Below are 17,952 nucleotides of genomic sequence, written 5' to 3'. Positions count from 1 at the left end.
GGTGACAAAAAAAAAGGGAGGGAAAGAGATAATAGAATAAAACAGGAAAGAAAAAGGGGTTTTAAACTTGTGTACATAGCAAAAATCCTGGGAGGAAATAGACCAAAATGTTATGATGATTATTTCTTTTGCAACTTTGTGTGTTTTCCAAAATTTCCACAAAGAGTGTGTAGTATTGTACTATTATAATGTACTATTATAAAACACCATCCCCCCCGATGGTGTTTTTTTTGGGGGGGGAGGTTGGGGGAGACCATTGTCAGAACAGTGTTAGTACTTCCTTCAAACATTATATAACACACCACACACATCCTTTTTTAAAAAGAGTAATTCAGGGTCAGGGGAAGTGAAGTCAGCTAGATTTGTTAAAACACTGAAGCTATTCTGAGTCAATGAAGATTAGCGCGTCCACACAGCAATTCCGATTAACTGTTTCCATTGTGCAGGGCGGAGCGGCAGCACCCAGCGTGTAAAACTGGCCTCCTTTTGCATAGGTGCTCATAGGGACAGCCCCGTGCAATGAGAAGGGAGCATTGATTTGGATTCTACCCACATGGAAAAGTGGAAGCCTGGGATATTAATGCTCTGGGGTGCCGCATGGGTCAGAAAAAGCCCCACTGTTCTTCCACTCCCAGCTGCTGCAAGCAAGTCTTTCATTCAGGCTGTGCCGCTGCTTCGCTTAAAACCCCTTGTGAAATGTATTGGCCCTTTTTTTTTAAACCAAATTCTCCCTGCTTTCCAGGCTAACTCCAAGCAGGAGTATGCTAGTGGCTGAGAATGCTCTGCCACTAATCCCTCCTTCTACCCAGAACTCCTCGCCCCCTTCTCAATTCAGCCCTCTGATCCCAGACAGCCTGGAGGCACTGTCTCACCAACTCCCTCCGCACGTGGTGACCCCGAGTTCCTGCAGCACCCTTTATTTGTAATCGCTACTGTAATTCATAGGGTGTTTTCCCCTGAGGCTGCAGAAACCTTTGCTGGGCAAGATCTCCGGCTTATTCAAGCGTTTGATCCCTGCAGCCTTGCGCAGAGTAGGTGCTCAATGAGTGTTAATTCGCTGCAAGTCCTGTGGGAGGCCAGGCCTTCCTGTGGAGCTGACTGTTGGTAAGGGCGGCAGGCAGGAGCTGCAGCCAGCTCGCCAGGACTCCTGCAGCCAGCATCCGCCGGGCTTGAGCCTCAGTGGCACCGCCCAGGATGGCAGGGAACAGATGCCCTCAGGTGTGTGTGGAAAGGCAGGCAGCCTTGCAGGAGCCCAGGTGGGTGCGGAGTTACAGGGGCTCAGAGACAAACAGGGCTTCCCCCTGCTACTGCCCCTCTAACGGGAGAGGATCCACAGGCGGCACTCGGGTTTGTCCCTGTGCTTTATGTGGCACTGGGACTGGCCGAGGAACGCAGGTGCAGCGTATCGCACTCTTGGGCTGGGCCTTGTGAAAACAAGACACCTCACAGCTGGGGGGCCCCTCCCTGGTTTTGCTGTAGCAGGAGGGAAATTGATGACCTTGCGAATTTCTGGGGTGAAAAAAACCTTGGATACAAAGGGCCCTCCAACTACAATTTTCTGAGTGTTTTTTTTTTTAATTCTTTACTTTAGTATTCTCTCTAAACTGTTGCCTTCCTTGCATGGAAACCCAGCTTCACAGTTCTACCCGGGATCGGGCCCTTTGGAGTGTGTGTCCATTTATTTGTACTTCAGCAAACTGTTATCATGGCTGCACGTCTTGGTTCCTGCTTCTTATCAGTCTGTTTCTCCACTTTCTGTTTTTATCTTCTCCTTCTGGCCAAACCAACAAGAATGTCTTATGGTACCTGCCCTCCGGGAGTCTGTCCTACAACAAATGCTAGATTGTTCTCCCTTGGCTTCCTGGTTTGCTATCAGTCAGAGCTGCTGATACTAACAGTGTACTTTCAGCTCCGCGCTGACAAAAAAACAAACCAAATCAAACAACAAGAACCCACAGGAACCATTAGTTGTCCTAGAAGTGTTCAGTCTTAGTGAGGTGGACAAAACAACTTGGACAGGAACGGGATCACAAAGCAGTCTGAGTGGTTCGCTGCCTTCGCCAGCCAAGGCCGGTTTCCCTTTTCCGCTGCTTCTCTTCTCAGACAGCCCCGCCCCGGGAGGCGGAGGGGAGGCGGAGGGGAGCAGGCACCGACGCCGCATCAGCCCCTGCACAGATCCTCAAAATCCACCCGGGCGGCAGGTCAGGACAGAGACCAAGGAAAAGCCAGTTAGTAACTTACCCACAAAAAGTTGGGAAGAAAAGGGCCCTGAAATACCTGTATCGCGTTCTTGATGACCGCCAGGGCCACCCTTTAGAGACTCTCGTTGTATTGTGGGCTTTCCACAGCAGTCTGCTTCACCAGGCTGAGTTCCCCCGGGGCAAGGACTGCGTCTTCGAGTACCCATTAGACACTCAAGAAATGTCGGTGTTTTTATACCTCTCTCTCCCCTCCCCCTAGTCATCACTGAACACGGGCTTGAGCGTGCTGTCTGATGATGTGCCCCGCATCCTCCATAATTCACGGATTTATTTGTGTTCAGGCTACTCGATTTAATTGAGGAAACAATATCGCCACACGACATGAAGAACACGAAGCAATGCGTGCATTAAGGGCTCGGTTGTATGGCAGAGGAAAGGGGACGATTAACAAGAGCAGAAATAGACGTGGTAGCAGTAGATTCATCTCACAAGGGATTCGGGATCTCGAGTCAAAGAGGAGGAATAGGATTTGGATGTTAATCTGTACGTTCAGACCACAAGCAGTTACTAAGCTCTCGTCTCATAGCAGGCCTGGTTCTGGGTATGGAGACTGAGGAATCAGGTTAATAAGTAAGCGGTAGGCTAGGGAAGGGCATTTGGGACCGAACTTGGTACTTTCTGAGAGAAGGAGGAAACCAAAGCTCATAACCATCTCATAAAGAACACTTATCCTCGAGATGTTAAGGCAATGGGAAGAAGAGATCTTTCTTTTTCCTGCAATTCCCCTCCTCAAACATCTTCTAGAAGAGATGAATGAGGGATCGGTGCCAACTGCCCAGCATCTGTCCGTATGTCTTAGATTCACTCTCAGCAAAGCTCCAGTCTGGTCCGGAAAAAAAAAAAAAAAAACACAACTCAGTTTTTACAAGTATCAGAAGGACACAGCTTTTCCTGGAGATCTTCCAGCTTTGAGTGGATTACTCTCAGTTCTGAAGCTGTGAAATCTGAACAGGTCCAGCAGGGTCCGGAAAGAAATCACTTAGATGTAAAAAGATGATGCTCATTTAGAAGGCGCGTACGTGAATAGCAGACAGGGCTCAGTTGGTGCTGTGATGAAGAAGGCCACCCATAAAGCACGAACTTTAGGACATTGAAAAAGTTAGGACCTGTGGCAACTGCTTTAATTATTTTCAGGAGCTCAATGTTCAGGTTAGAAGGGTTGTAGAGAACAGCCCGTTCCGGTCCAGATTCCTGCTGGTGAAGAAAGCGGGCCACAGAGAGGGCCAGCCCCCACCCCGGATCTCACAGCTGGACGCCCTCAGACTGGGGTCTTGGGTCCAAGAACAATGTTCCAAATACATCAAGGTTTAAAGTGGGAGAAATGTCTGCGTGTACAAAGAATATCTCTGGAAGGGTACACAGAGTGTGGGTAACTGTGGTTGCTTCTGGGAAGGGGCACATGGGTGGGAGGGAAATTTAATAGTCACTGAATATCTTTTCAAACCTTTTGCATTTTGTGGTATGTGTGTGTTACCAAATCAAAAAGGAAATTATTTTGAAGAATTCATTGGAGTCCTAGGTATTGCTTTATTTCCCCCATAGTCTCATGTTTGCGTAAAACATTTTCCTGCCTCAGAGAGTCCGCCCAGTATGTAAATGGTTCTGTAGGAGCAAGGTTAAGCAGCACCTCGGAAGCGGCGATGGCGCTCGGTTACTACTTTGTGGCTAAAACAAGAGCCTCCTGAACCTCAAGCCAATGCTCTTCCAGAGGCTCCACTTCCTGCCAACTTTGACTGTGACACAATCTGGCAGAATAAGCCCCAGAGAAACACAAATCAATGAGCTGTCAGTGATTTCATTCAGTTCAGAGCAGGATATAGCCATTAACAAACCTTGATGGAAAGGTCTGTGTTAGCCAAAACTCTTGCCCTTTCCAAGACAACGGAAGATGCAAAGGCGGGAATCCAATGTAATTCACTAGTAAGCGCCCTCAAGAATGTGCTAGAAGAATCGAGCTGCCCCTTGACCCCAAGGGACTGCTGCCCGGTAGAGGCGGTGAAACTGCCTGTGTCCGGAGGGCTGTGTAAAAATGGAATAGCTAACCATCTGCTGGAGTTTTTCCAAAAACAGTATTACAAGAGAGGAGAGTGTGTGATGTGTTCCAAGGAGATTTAATGCGTGAATCTCATTGAATGAATGAGAGGATATGGTTCCAACTTCCCAAGCTAGTTTTTCAGTTGGGGTTTCAACGGAAACTCGAGTTGGTATGGAAAATTAGAATGTATATTCGAGACATAATACAATGCTACTTTCTGTGCAGTAGGGAAAACCCTCATGCCTTCATTGGGTTTTGAGACCCTTTGGCATTTTGAAGGACACAGAGGTGAGACAGACCTTCCTCTTCGGTTTCTACATATACCTTCCTATTAATATTGGGTACAAAAAGTATTATTTTAGTAGCTGTTAAACTGCTAAAGTCTGGAGTTATCCTTATTGCTATTTAATCCATGGTAGGTCTTCTAAATGATGTCCTTGGAAAAAATCTAATAATACCATTCATCAATAGTTCACTATTTGCTAAGCACTATGCTAAGTGCTTTATATGAATTTTTCACTCAGTTCTCACATCTATCAGACACTTACATAGGAGCCTCACAGAGCTCGAATAATTTGTGTTGGGTCATGGGTAGTAGAGCAAGGATTCAAATCCAGGTTGTTATTCAAACAGTGTTTAAGGACTGCCTACCTGCCAGGCATGAAATGTAGAGTAAACAGCACAGCTAGTCCCCGCTCTCTGGAAGCCTGTGATCTATAGAAGTCTTTCTGATTCCAAAGTCCATACTTTTGACATTGACATTATACTACTTCCCTAGATCTGTGCAAAGACGAGCCACATTTTCAAAGGCAATTACTCCGAAGAGAAAACTGGCATCCGGATGGAATCTGGCCAGGCATTTCTGCTCCCTAATGATCAATTCCCTGTGGTTACTAAAATGAGATTTCTGTTCTGTGCTCAAAAGATAAATTCTGAGACTTTAAGAAGTATAAAGAGCACTCTGGAAGCACAGGCTATGATAGCTGGGTCATTTACTAGCTCCCTGACCTTAACCAAGTAACTTGACCCTTCTGAGCTTTAATTCCCCCCTGTGAAAATCGGTCTATTACCATTGCATGTGCTTGTAAGGATAACTAAATGAGGCGATAAGCCCATCCCAGAGTACTCGTTCAATAATAAAGCATTGCTATTATTATTGATAGGATTAGCGAGCACAAGAAAACCTCAAGTCCATGAGTTACGAGGGTTTAAAGTTGTGTACAGGTCTTCCCTCTTAAAAGCGCACACAATCTGATCCCTCTGCCCGGGGCATCCGTGCGCAATGAATACCAATTGAATGAATGAACGAAAGAATGACTGAAGGCAAGGTCAGTCTCTGTGAATTAAGACGTTCATTCAGACGGATAGGCCATTCATAAATACAAAGTCGATACAAGCTCTCAAATTAAAATGCCCTCTGTTCCCGCAGACCCCTTCAAGTTTCAGTGAACTTAAACTGAAAACGGGCATGCCGACACTTCAGGCCCTACCGCGAAGTTGTGAGGTCAGAAACAACGTTGGGGGACGGTAAAGCCTTTGTAAACGAACACGCTCCACAACGTGAGTGTGGCTGGATATCTTAGATGACCCTCGCCCACGCTGCCTTGGCAAGCGCTGAGCCCCCGGTCCGCCCCCTCTTCCGGGTTTTTCCCGGCAACCCGCCCCTCCGGCATCACGTGACAGGGGTGCCCTGCCAGGACAAGCTCCTGATTGGCGGGGCTGCAGAACGCCTTGTGATTGGCCCGAAGCCGGCGGGCCCCCGCCTCCCTCCACCTCCTCGCCGCGGCCCACGTGAGGGGGGCGAGTCACGCGATTTCCGGGAACCCGTCAGAAAGGACATAAACAAAACAAACCCGAGGCAGCATGGAGAGGGGCCGCGGCCCCTGCAGCAGAACCGGACCCAGTCCCTGAGCCGCCCCACAAGCACAGGTGAGCGCCGCTGCCTGCTGCCCGGAGCCCGCAGGGGCCTGGGCTGGAGGACAAGCCGGCTGGGGGGCGGAGGAGGGCCGCTGGCCTAGGAGGCGGCAGCGCCGGAGCTCTGGGCCGGGCGGGCGCGGGCCGGGGCCGGGACCAGGGCAGAGTCTGGGGGCACGCGGGCCGCGGGCTGCCGCCTGCCGGTCACGGGGGCTCCGGCCTCCCCTCCCCCACCCCTGGCCCCGGACGGTTATGTAAAAGCGCGGGGCGGCGGTAGAAGGGGCCCACGGGCGGGAAGCAGGCTAGGTCAGGGGTGGGCAGTGCCGGGCGTCTGCCCTGCCGGGCCGCCCGGCCCTTCGCCGCTGCCTCGGAGCCTGGGGCCGTGGCTGCCGGCAACCGGCCTGTCAGAGAAGCGAGCGGGTGGGAGGGGCCGGGGAAGGGAGGGGAGGCAAGGCCGGCGGGGGAGGAGGAGGAGAGAGAGAGAGGGGCGTGTGAGGAAGGGCCGGGGCCAAGGAGGTTGTAACTGGGCTGGCAGGAGTCGAGGAGGCGCTGGCTGGGGCTGGGGGGGTACAGGCAGGGGTGCCTCGGGGGTAGCCGCTCCCCCTTTCCGTCCCCGCCCCAGCGACAGGCAAGAGGGGCCTCCCTCCGGGGATTTGTTTATATGTTTTCTCAAAGCAGCTTGAAGAGGACCGGGGGCGGAGCCCTCGGCGTGGAGTGGCAGGCCGTGCAGCCCAATGGAGAAGGCGGGCGGGGGCAGCGCAGCCAATGGGCGTGGGGGAGGCGGTGTATGGGTTTCCCAATTTGTTAGGTTGTGTCTGGGGTGGGACGGGGGCTGCGGCCATGTTGGATGGGAGGGGACCGGTGGTGGTGGGTCACTGAGAGGGGAGGAGACAGGGCAAAGGGCGAGGGAGTCGGGCTGGGGGCGTTTCGGGTGTCCGAAGGGGAGTCGGATCGGACCAGGAAGTAGCTCAGGGGAGTCTGACCCCGACCCGCCGCTCTCCCCACCCGAGCAGAGGAGGCAGGGAAGTACCGAGGGTAGTCCAGCCGGCCCTGGGGGTGGTTCCTGGGACTAGAAGGAGCTCAGTCTCTGGATTCTCCCTCTTTCTCGGCCCTAGGCTTCCTGGCAAACCCGGCCGCCAAACCCTGTAATTGTCCCTCTTGAACCCAAGAAAGCAAACCTTTCGCTGTTTCTGAGCGGGCTTGAGCCTTAAGACTACCTTAAGAAGGTACTTGGGTAAACTAGCGGTCTGAATTTCTGCACCAGGCCTCGGGTAGAGGCAGGCAGGGCGAAGGAAGTTCTGCTTTTCTGGGTTTTTCACAGAGAAGACGAGGACTAGAAAAGCAAAGAAAGTTAAGGGCTCCGCGGGGTTTCCATGTTTTCATCAGGCTACCCGCTCAAGATCAGGCCCTCTCGTGCTTACTCCTTCCCACACTGGTAGCTTCCGTAAATGAACTTCATGAGAAAACTGAGCCTTGAGAAAAGTCTTTAGAGTTGAAGGTTCTTTAGGATTTTGTCTTGCGAATACCCTTCAGGTGAGAAATAGGATCAAGATCTGACTTAATTCTTTTAAAACAGCAGAAATTAAGACTTCTGTGTAAACCTTGTCATCTGTGGTAACCTGGTTGTCACTTGATTGTACTTTTAAATATTTTCCCCCATTGTCTTTTAATCCAGAATAGCCAGGAGAAACACCAGAGGTGAAGGGGGAAATGCTGTGCAAAATTACAAAATCACTAATTGTACTTGCTTCATGATTATATTGACATCATGCTGGCCTTACGAAATGCTTAATTTAGCTTTATGTTAACATAAACTTACAACCTGTGGCTACAGTGGTATTGTCAAGGGTACCAGGTTGTGGATGCATCTTTGGTTAAGCACTGAGGGGTGGTAGTAACACGCCTTAGCTACATCATGCAGGGGCTATTCAAGAGTTGACTGCATTTAGGGATTTGCATTATTTCCTATTTTGTTGACTGGAGAAAAATAGTAATTGGTAAATAAATGATTTATCGATTCTGTATTAATTTGACTCAGTTCTGTTAGGAATGATATGTAAAAATATAATCCGCTCATTTGATAGACTTCAGTTGTTAAGTATAACTAACAGCAAATGAAAATATTAGCTTGTTTTTTCTCTTATTGTAAGAATGGCAAGTATATCCAACGGGACTAAGTTGGATATCATTTTTTTATACAACTCATACAGCAACTTCGGGATTTTTTTAGGCTAGTAAGCATAGAAGAGACTAGATACATCCAGAAAAGATTTTGGATGCTTCACTTGCCATCCCCGTCTCTATCTGTCATGGCAGGTGAAACAAACTTTTACGAAGACTATGCCCTACTTAGTTTACCTAGTTCATGGTGTGTGGGTTCTTGGATGTGGTTGTAAGGGTGTGTAGGAATAACTAGTGTGGCTCCTGGTGGTGCTTAACTAAGTACAAGTGACAATAAAAATACATTGAACTTGTATGTTGACTTTAACACGGCACAGTGTTTAAAAGATTAAGAGAACTAAATTCACCATTTGCTTTTAAAGTTTAGTTTTTAATTAAGATTGACAATTGTGTGACTTTGAATGAGTCAGCAGAAGTTGTTTCATGTGGGTTTCTACTTGGATGCGTTGGGGGAGATTTCTCTTTCACTGTATTGAGTAGTTCGCGTTCCAGGGCAGATAAACTTTTAGGCGAGGCATACATTTGTCAGATCATCTATTTTGATGATTCTAATAAAGGGATCATTGTATGCCATATAGTTTCTGTCACAACGATTCAACTCTGCATACTGTAGCATGAAAACAGCCATAGACCATGTATTTGGGGCTATATTCCAATAAAACTTTATTTACAAGAACAGCCTGGGGTCGAAGGCTGTAATTTGTCAGCCTCTGTTTCAAGACGTTAGTCACTGGGCTCTGAGAACTTAGATGTTCGGATATTGCAGAATGTATAAACATGCACTTGTGCTAGTATTTGAGCACTTGCATAATGTACATATCTCCTGCCTTGAAGGATTTTTAGAATTAGAGCACATGACACTGTGGTCTATATTTTTATTTCATTTGCAAATAGATGTGTTCCTGAAAAAACATTTAAACAAATGTTGAATATTCTGTTTAAGAAGTGCATTCTGATTGAAAAAACTTTGGGTTTAAGATATGATACCTAAGAACCTCAGTGTATGCAAGGGCACAGTCCAGCTGAGGTTTAAAAGTGCATTTAGCATATCATTCCTTACAAAACCATATGTAGCTGTTTTAAGAGATGTTAGTCAAGTAACTAGTTAACACACTTAGCTCATCTGTATATATGTCATACAGTTAATTTGAAAGCCACATTGATTATGCCAGTGCCTGAGATGTTTGTAGATTTGCCGAATAGGGTAGAATACTTTTTTAAACAAGACTCAAAAAGATACAGCTTGCCGCCCCTCCCATTCTCTGGAACATGTCAAGTGGTGCTAAGTGCCCACTGAAGCAGAGATCCACAGGCAAATTTTTTCCATGTGTAGCTTTCCACTTTGCTTTAATGTGATATTTTTGTCAGTTTTGTTGATATGAATTGGGCTTCTGGATTTCAGGTGCAAATTTGAGAGTTTAGAAAGAAGAATATATTGACCTTTTAAAACTGTTTCATCATGTGGTCTGTAACCTTATTTCTAGTTAACCTATTATTTGTCTGGGTGACTGGATAACACAGTTATTTAATTTGTAATGGTAGGGATTAATGATGTTCTGTATCTCACAGATACTGGGCAGTTTGTTATTGTGTCCTCAAGCTCTTATACTTCGAATATGCTAATACTGGGGGCTGCACATACTTCAGGCTGATTGGAACCACCTCTCAAATCTGGATTCGCTTCTCCTAGCTTATTTTGCCTCTCCGTACTAATCTCTTTAGCACTTGCCCCTGTCGACAATATTTCTCTACCCATTTAACAGCTCAAGGTCAGAGTCCTCGTCCTATTTCTGTGCCCCCAGTGCCTGACACTGTGCCTGACAATTTTTAGTGCTCCTGAACCGTTTAAATAAACGATGCTAAAAACTGCTTATCTGGTGCTCGCTTCGGCAGCGCACGCACTAAGATTGGAACGTACTAAGATTGGAACGATACAGAGAGATGAGCACAGCCCCTGTGCAAGGAGGACACGCAAATTCGTGAAGCATTCCATATTTTTTTAAAAAGGAATAAAAACAAAAAGAAAAACTGCTTATCTGGGAGGTAATGGAAGTCAGTCTATTAGTAGAGACGTTAGGCTTTTCTTGCTTGGAGGGGAGGAATTAATCACCATCTGCTCAAATATTCACTAAAAAGCCTTTATTTAAAAATTCGCCCTTTCTTTTAAGAAAGTTTATGTGGAAGCTATTTGGATGATGTCTGAAAATCCCTTGAATGCTTTTGTTACCTTTTTTTCAGATCAATTCTGTTAGTTAAATTTGTTGAATACTTCTTCCAGGTACAATAAACCTTGTCCTTTGTCCTTTGGGTTTGTCTTTAGCTCTGCATACTAGATCTCTGGGTGTTTGGCAGATGTGAGTGGAATCTCCTTTCTTAGTGGTTTGAGATCATTGTTCATCTCTGTACCAGGGACCCTTTTGTGGGGAAAGCACTGTAAAATCATTCTTAATAGTAACCCTGATTCACCCCGGTGGTGAGGGCTGGACTTGGGGAGCAAGGGGTGCAGGCGACTTCAGTGGTACTTTGTGAATGCAGCGCCGTCCCATTCCACCTCCAAGCCTGGTTTGCCTTCTCACCAGTTCATGACCTTTTCCCCAACGTCAGTATCAGAACTGTCCTCCCTGAACAGCGCTCTGAACTAGTCATCTCCCTGCTGATTCTCAGCAACTCGGATCGTGTTATCATTCTGTTCTTTTAACACCAAAACCACTTTTACATCTTTTGTTACAAAGTCATGTTGTCACTTACCTTCAGGTATTGTTAACTTTAAGTTTCCCATGAAAACTTCACGAGCTTGCTGGCTTTTTATCCTGCTCCAGTTTTCTTCAGATTCCTGTTGTACAAGATCTTCTATCTGCGAGAGTTGAAGGAGCTCCTTTTATTTTATAGAGGGAGTTCCTCCTTTGACTGCTATATGCTATCCCTGATGCAATTTGCTTTCTTCTGTATTATGTGTTTGCCATTCACTGAGAAATTTAAAGCATTACAGAAATCAAACTTCAATAAAGGTGGGGCAGTGCCCTGGCCAGTTAGCTCATTTGGTTAAAGGTTAGAACATTGTCCAGATGAACCAAGGATGTGGGTTCCATCTCCGTAAGGGCACATAAAGCAACAAATCAATGTTCCTCTTTCTTTCTGGCCCTTACTGTCTCTCTCTAAAATCAATTTTTTAATAAAAGGTAGGGCAGATGTGCTGTTGTTCAAGTGATTCATTGTAGAATCCCTTCAAACAGCAAGGCTTCTAGCATCCTATTTGTGTTGGTAGGAGGAGGGACTTCACATTTTTAAAATGTATTTATATTTAGACAGGGGAGAAGGGAGGGAGAAAGAGAGGGAAACATGGATATGAAAAAGAAACATCTATTGGTTGCCTCTTGTATGTGCCCTGACTAGGGATCGAACCCACAACCCAGGCGTGTGTCCTGACCAGGAATGAACCAGCAACTCTTTGCTCTGCAGGATGACACCCAACCAACTGAGCCACACTGGTTAGGGCACTTGACATTTTTGAACTGCTTTTTAGTAAGGGCTTTTGTTTTTATTACTGAATCCTCTGTTGGAGTTGCCTGTAGACTAGTAGAGGAGACAGACATTGCAGTTCAACATTAAGATAATATTTAGAACAACGTGTTCTGAAAATAAGGAAGAGGGACTACTAACAATGCATAGGAAAGTTGGAGAGGCTTCACAGGAAAGGCAGTATTCGAACTGGGTTTTGAAGACCAGTGAAGGAAGCATTCTAGTCCAGACAAGGAGTGTGAACGGTGCACAAGCTGTGTGGGCCGGGGTTGGGTATGAGAAGGCTCCGGCTGAGGCAGGCGTGGAAGAGACTGCTTGGTGAGATTTAGGAGAAAAGAACTTGCTTGTTTCCTCTTGTCCTCGAATTCTCCAGGGCCTGCTGTCAGGTCTTTGGTCTCTCTTTTCTGTAGCTCTGGCTTTTGGTTGCTTGGTCTCTATTTTCCCCTAGTTTTTAGTTTTACTTTTAGTCCCTCATCAAGGTCCAACGCACCTCCCTTCTCTCTTCTGATCTGTCAGTATCAAGGCCCCTTTGATTCTGACTGTGTGTGTCTATTGTCTTCATTTCACCCCCTCGCCTCTGTTCTCCTACCTTTATATCCTTTGGGTTTGTTTCTTTTTTGACTTCTTCTTTTGCTTTGTTTAAAACAAAAGAAAATAAAAATTATTTTACACTGTCTGCTTATTTTTCATATGAACAGTAATGTATGTCTGAATTGATTCCCTCTTGGGAAATCTTGTAAGATCAACTTGTCTTTGATACCTATCCAAGTACTCAATATTCATCTCATTGAATTTCCTTTTATGAAACATTTTCCTTTGTATTCACTTCTTCTAGGCTGCAGTGCAGAGTATGACTACTTATCTCATGAGTTTTCTACTTCTTTTGCACCTTAAAATTGTGCTATGCTGAGATCCAATTCAAATCTCACCTTTTCCTGAAACTTTCCTAGGTAGAGATATAGTACTCTCTTTTGTAGTTTCATAGTATTTTGTAAAGACCTCTTTTTAAAATCAGCTTTATTGAGGTTTAATTTACATAAAATTTGCTCAGTTTTTAGTTTTGGCAAATTTGTGCAGTCGTCCATTCACCTCTGCAGTCGTGATAGGGAACATGTCCACCAGCACGAAAAGCTCCTTCATGCCCCTTCACCCCTGACCACAAGTACTGATTTACCGTCTTTCTCTACAGTTGTGTCTTTTCTGGAATTTCATATAAATGCATCCAAGAATGTGTTGTCTTTTGCTTCTGACTTCTTTTATTTAACATGATGCTTTTACTTAACATGATGGATATTTGAGTTGTTTCCAGATTGTAGGCTGCTGTGAACGAAGCTGCAGTAAACATGCATGTGTAGTCTTTTAAACACGTCCTTTAACATTAGCTGCCTTTTGTTTGGAGGGCAAGTTGCGGAACGGGTAAGAGCGAGAGCCCTGCAGTTAGCTGTAATATATTCACAAATATATTGTGGTTTTGAGACGTTCTCAGCTTTGATTCCCCGTCTGCAGATTGGTGGTACTGGGTGGAGATGGGAGCAGCTGCAGAGCACAGGCCAGTTAGAGGGCCCACTCCGACTTCAGGGCAGGTGATGCAGCTCCAGTGATCTTGTCGGGACTGTGTGCCCATCGTTGATCAGATTTAATAACCACCCCCAAGACAGTGGCATTCAATAATAGGATTTAAAAATTTTATGCGAAATTTCCAATTTAAGTGCTGGCAGTTAAAATTTAACTTTTTAAAAGATTTTATTTCTTTTGAGACACAGGAGAAGGAGGGAGAAACAGAGGGAGAGAAACATCAATGTGCGGTTGCCTCTCACACACACACAACAGGGGGTCTGGCCCACGACCCAGGCATGTGCCTTGACTGGGGATTGAACCAGAAACCCTTTGGTCCACAGGCTGGCACTCAGTCCTCTGAGCCACACCAGCCAGGGCTGAAATTTAATTTTTTTAGCAGCACTAATGTGCGGCTTGAACAAAACCCATGTGTAGGCTGCAGGACAGTTTGAGTTGTTTTGCTTTAAATCTTCAGCTAATTTCTGTCTTTTGTTTTAAAATGTCCATATTCCTAGTAGAGTGAATTTGAACTTTTTAGGACTGTGTCATCATTATTTTGTAAATCAGCATAATAATTTCCTGGCTGTCCAAACTCCCAATTTAAAAACTAGTGAATTACTGCAAGTGAATTATATTCTTTTCCTATATTGGAGAAATATAAGAATTCTGAGTGTCCGATGGGAGGGTGGGACCAAGTTCTTGTTACACTTTGTACTTCTCTGATAGCTGCTGATTCTGTTCAAAGTTACCCTCTTCCAGCAGTTGGGATAGTCACCTTCCTTTGTCTGACTTATTCAGAACCCGGTTGAGACAAGTATGGCATAGGTTAAACTCCGTGAGTGTTTATTAGAAACCATTTAAGATGTTATGGATATAAAGATAAGTTTTATTTAAGTCCATTCCCTCGAGTTGCCCAGAATCTCTGGCAAAGCCATTATAACTCACTATAAAAAAAGTTAAACTGTATGTCATTGTTGGAACAGTAAGAACAAGTATCTCTCCGAAGAAGTCCTTTCCCCTTGTAATGTATCTGCCAGTTCTTTATTGTGTATAGAGACTTGTTTGCAGCTTTATGAATTACTTCATGAACCCAAAGATCTTGTGCTGATTAAACCAGCATAATTGACATTCACCCTCATAAAGCTGGGACAAGGGTGTTAAATGACCCATGTTGCCTCTGTGTTCCTTATTCACTCTTGTTCCAGGTAGTTGGGTTTTTGTGATAATTAAGTGAGGAATTTAGATAATCTAGGATCCTAAGTTGAGTTTGGGTTTGTATCTTCAGTAGCAGCAGCACCCCAGGATCATCTACCAAGGAAGGAATCTGAGAATAAAAATGGCTGTCATTTATTGAGTGGGTTTTTGTGTGTGTGTGTGTGTGTGCGCCAGAGCTAGATACTTAACATAGTATCATGAATCACAATATCCCTGCAAAGAAAGAAGGGGAATTCTTTTATTTACAAATAAATGGAGGCAAGTGAGAATCAGGAATGAAGTTCCAAATATTCAGTTATAAAACAGAACCCTTTATCTTGAATCTAGAGTTTGTTTCTCATCAAGCAAGCCTTTTTAGGAGTATTAGAGTCAAAGAGGCAGTCAGCCTTTCTCAGTGTTGAAAGAAATGACTTAAGAACAGTATCAGCAATCTCTTTGTAGCCCTGTGCCCATAACCTGTGTACCAGCTGTTCTGTAGCCTTAGCATGTGGTTTTGTCCTGTTTCACAGAGTAGGGAGGAATTGAAGGGAATTTCAGTGTAGTGTCTAGTCTGTGTTCATGCTATGTTTGAGAAGGAGACAGTACATCTTGAGGGAAGAGCCCAGACCCTTGCTGACAGCAGGGGAGTATGGAGGTGGTTAGGGTATGTCCAGAGATTCCTGTGATGGATATTTCCGTGGAACCTTGCTGTATGGCTCCAATGAGTTCTCATCTGCACCACTGTCTTTTCGTGCTGCTGACTTCCATTGTACTGTTCCTTTTTTACATTTTGTAGATTACTGCAGAACAGCCCATAAAATGAAATGATTCTCTAAAGCTCCAATCTCAACCCACATTAAATATTTTATTTTAATTAAAAATTGTGTGTGTGGGTGTGGGTGAGAGAGAGAGAGAGCGAGACAGAGTGGAAGGGGGAGGGAGGGATAGAGGGAGGGAACAGTGTAATAGGTGCAATCCATCGGTTTAAAGAAGTTCTCACCCCCTCCTTCCTCTGCCCTCTCCTCCCTGGATGAGAATCATCCCAGGTCTTTAAAACTGGCTGAAATTCAGACAGCACTCTTCCTGGAAATTTAAACAAAAGGGGTACAATTTTAAATATTTTTACTATATGATACTACAGTGGTTCAAGCCTCAATTAACAAGCTACTACAAGATACTTCAGAGCACATAAGAGATGGTCAATAAATATATATTGAATGGCTGACTGACTTGTAATGCCCTCTTTGTATATGAAGAACATGGAGCCCCCTTACCCAGAAGGACCTGTGGTCTCAGGATTTCCCGTCCATTGTTGGTCAGCTTTTGTCTGGGTGCCTGTGCTGGGCAAGACATTGCTTTTGGCACTGTGGCGAGATAGACATGAAATATGATGGTCATCAAAGGTTTGACAGTCTGGTGGTGGAGACAAAGGGTTGGAGAGGAGGGTGAGGAAAAACACAAGCCAGGCCATAAAAGGCCAGGGTCTCACTGTTGGAGCTCCTTAGTGGAGTGAAGTGGGATTTTACGTACCTCAAGGATTTGGGGGAAATGTTAAGATCAAGAGAATGTTAATTAGCATTATATTTATAGAAAGAGTAGTGGAAGATGGAGTTGGAAAGATAGTTTCATTGTGTCTGAGTATCATGAACATTATCCCAGAGATGTCTGGGAGTGCTAAAGTGATGTGGGAGTTTAGGGAGAATAATTTTATAATGGGACATGATAACTGCAGGGAGGGGGAAGATCTGTAGGTCAGATATTGGATTGATCAGTAGAAAATGATGAGGCAAGTAAGGGTTGAGAACGTGGGAAGGGCCAACTCAAACCTGTGCTTGCTACAAGAGAAGTTGTCGGTATATCTTTGTTCAGGACTGGAGAGTGAGGAGGAGGAACTGAAAATGAAGGCTGAGATAGGTGCCGGCGCCTGCGTGGCTGGGAGTGCTGGTACTATAGACAGAACAGGAGTGTTGTGTGGGAGGTGGTATGTTGTGTCTAAGTTATGAGATGTGAATGAGCACAGAAATACCTGCTCTCAGGTGGCAGGGTTTGTGCACTCGGGTGTTGAAGGTAAAGATGTAGATTTACCTGTCCTCTAGGTGTGATCTTTGAGAGTGTAGGAGTAGAGGTGGTCTCTGAGATGGAGGGTTTGCACAGGGGCATCATTTCCTGAGTGACCTGGACAAATCCCTTATCCTTGCTGAACTTTTTTTCCTAAGGTAAAAATGGTTGGACAGAGGGTCGAGGATGGTAGTTACGCTAATACTTACCCTAACTACTTTGTCAAGTTGTTGTATGAAATGACAGGATATAGCTGTGTGCTTTGTAATCTGTTAACAGCTACACAAATATAAATTTGTGAATATTGTGTTGCCAGTAGTAACCAAGTATGGCTGGAGTTAGAAATGTGTTCTTTGGTTTTGTCTAAAACTGTCCCACACTCTTACTCTTACTCTCTGAGCAACTTAATTGACAGGTATCAAGGCTTCAGAAAGCCCCTAATGTTTTATAGTTACAGAAATAAAAAGTAGCTGTTCCTATTCAACTCACATTGGTCCAGAAACCTGTTTTTTTATGGCCTTTCTTATTGGTTCCCAAAGCATTTTAAGCAAACTTCCGTATGTTGTCTCTGTAGTCCAAAGATTAAAGTCGAGAGAAGCCTTTGGGAAGGAATTGAATACAATTCTGAAAGGTCTTATGTCTTCCTCCAAGACAGCATTCCAGAGAGAGATAATTTTTGAGCTATGGTGTCTTAGCTCCTTAGGGTCCTCAGTAGAATTACTTTGTTTAATTAAGTTTTGGTGGTAAAACTAATTTAAACCCTGTAGTTTTTGAATTCCTGGAGTGGGAGGATAAAAGGAGACTCTTGGATTGACCCAGGGACAGAGTTCACTAGGCGTCGGGTCACATCTGCCTAGTGGCAGATGAAATCACATCTGCTTATAAGGTCATAAGTACTCCTTGGCTAGGAAAATGCTGTTTTCCTCACCTGATTTGAGGGGGGAAAATATGTCTTCTCCCTCCTTACTCTCCTCTTCCCCCTGTTTTCTGTCCTTAAAGACCAGCAGCAGCAGGATGTAGAAAATAAATAATGCGGGTCTTTTGCTGATAACTCCTGACATAAACTGTCATCATCCAGCTCGACGTTTACTTGGCTGTTTTCTATATTTTGGAGTTCGGAGAACTGCTGTTGAAGGGCAGGCAAGCGCTCTTCGCCTGCACTCTGGTCACGGGATTTCTATTACATAATAAAGGGAGAGCTTGGCCCCACCTTTCTTCCAGTGTGTTCCTGGC

At 45.1% G+C, this 17,952-nt stretch overlaps 1 protein-coding gene and 1 pseudogene across 3 annotated transcripts in view; both read left to right on the top strand.

The window, feature by feature from the left end:
* Positions 1-6,102: 6,102 nt before the first annotated feature.
* CREBRF (CREB3 regulatory factor) overlaps positions 6,103-17,952 on the top strand; it is a 44,113-nt gene continuing 32,263 nt past the window's right edge. The window contains exon 1 of one of the 3 annotated variants that reach the window (XM_045819673.1): positions 6,103-6,225. The gene's annotated coding sequence lies outside the window, so the exon portion shown is untranslated. Of the gene's footprint in view, positions 6,226-7,726; positions 7,744-17,952 lie in introns of those variants that run through there. The other 2 variants (XM_045819680.1, XM_045819663.1) reach the window with 2 other exon arrangements.
* Positions 10,292-10,390, top strand: LOC123813290 (annotated as a pseudogene).

This window comes from Phyllostomus hastatus, unplaced genomic scaffold (genome assembly GCF_019186645.2).
Source record: "Phyllostomus hastatus isolate PE091 unplaced genomic scaffold, TTU_PhHast_1.1 phas_contig_150, whole genome shotgun sequence".
Taxonomy (NCBI): domain Eukaryota; kingdom Metazoa; phylum Chordata; class Mammalia; order Chiroptera; family Phyllostomidae; genus Phyllostomus; species Phyllostomus hastatus.
This window is presented reverse-complemented; position numbering and strand designations above follow the sequence as displayed.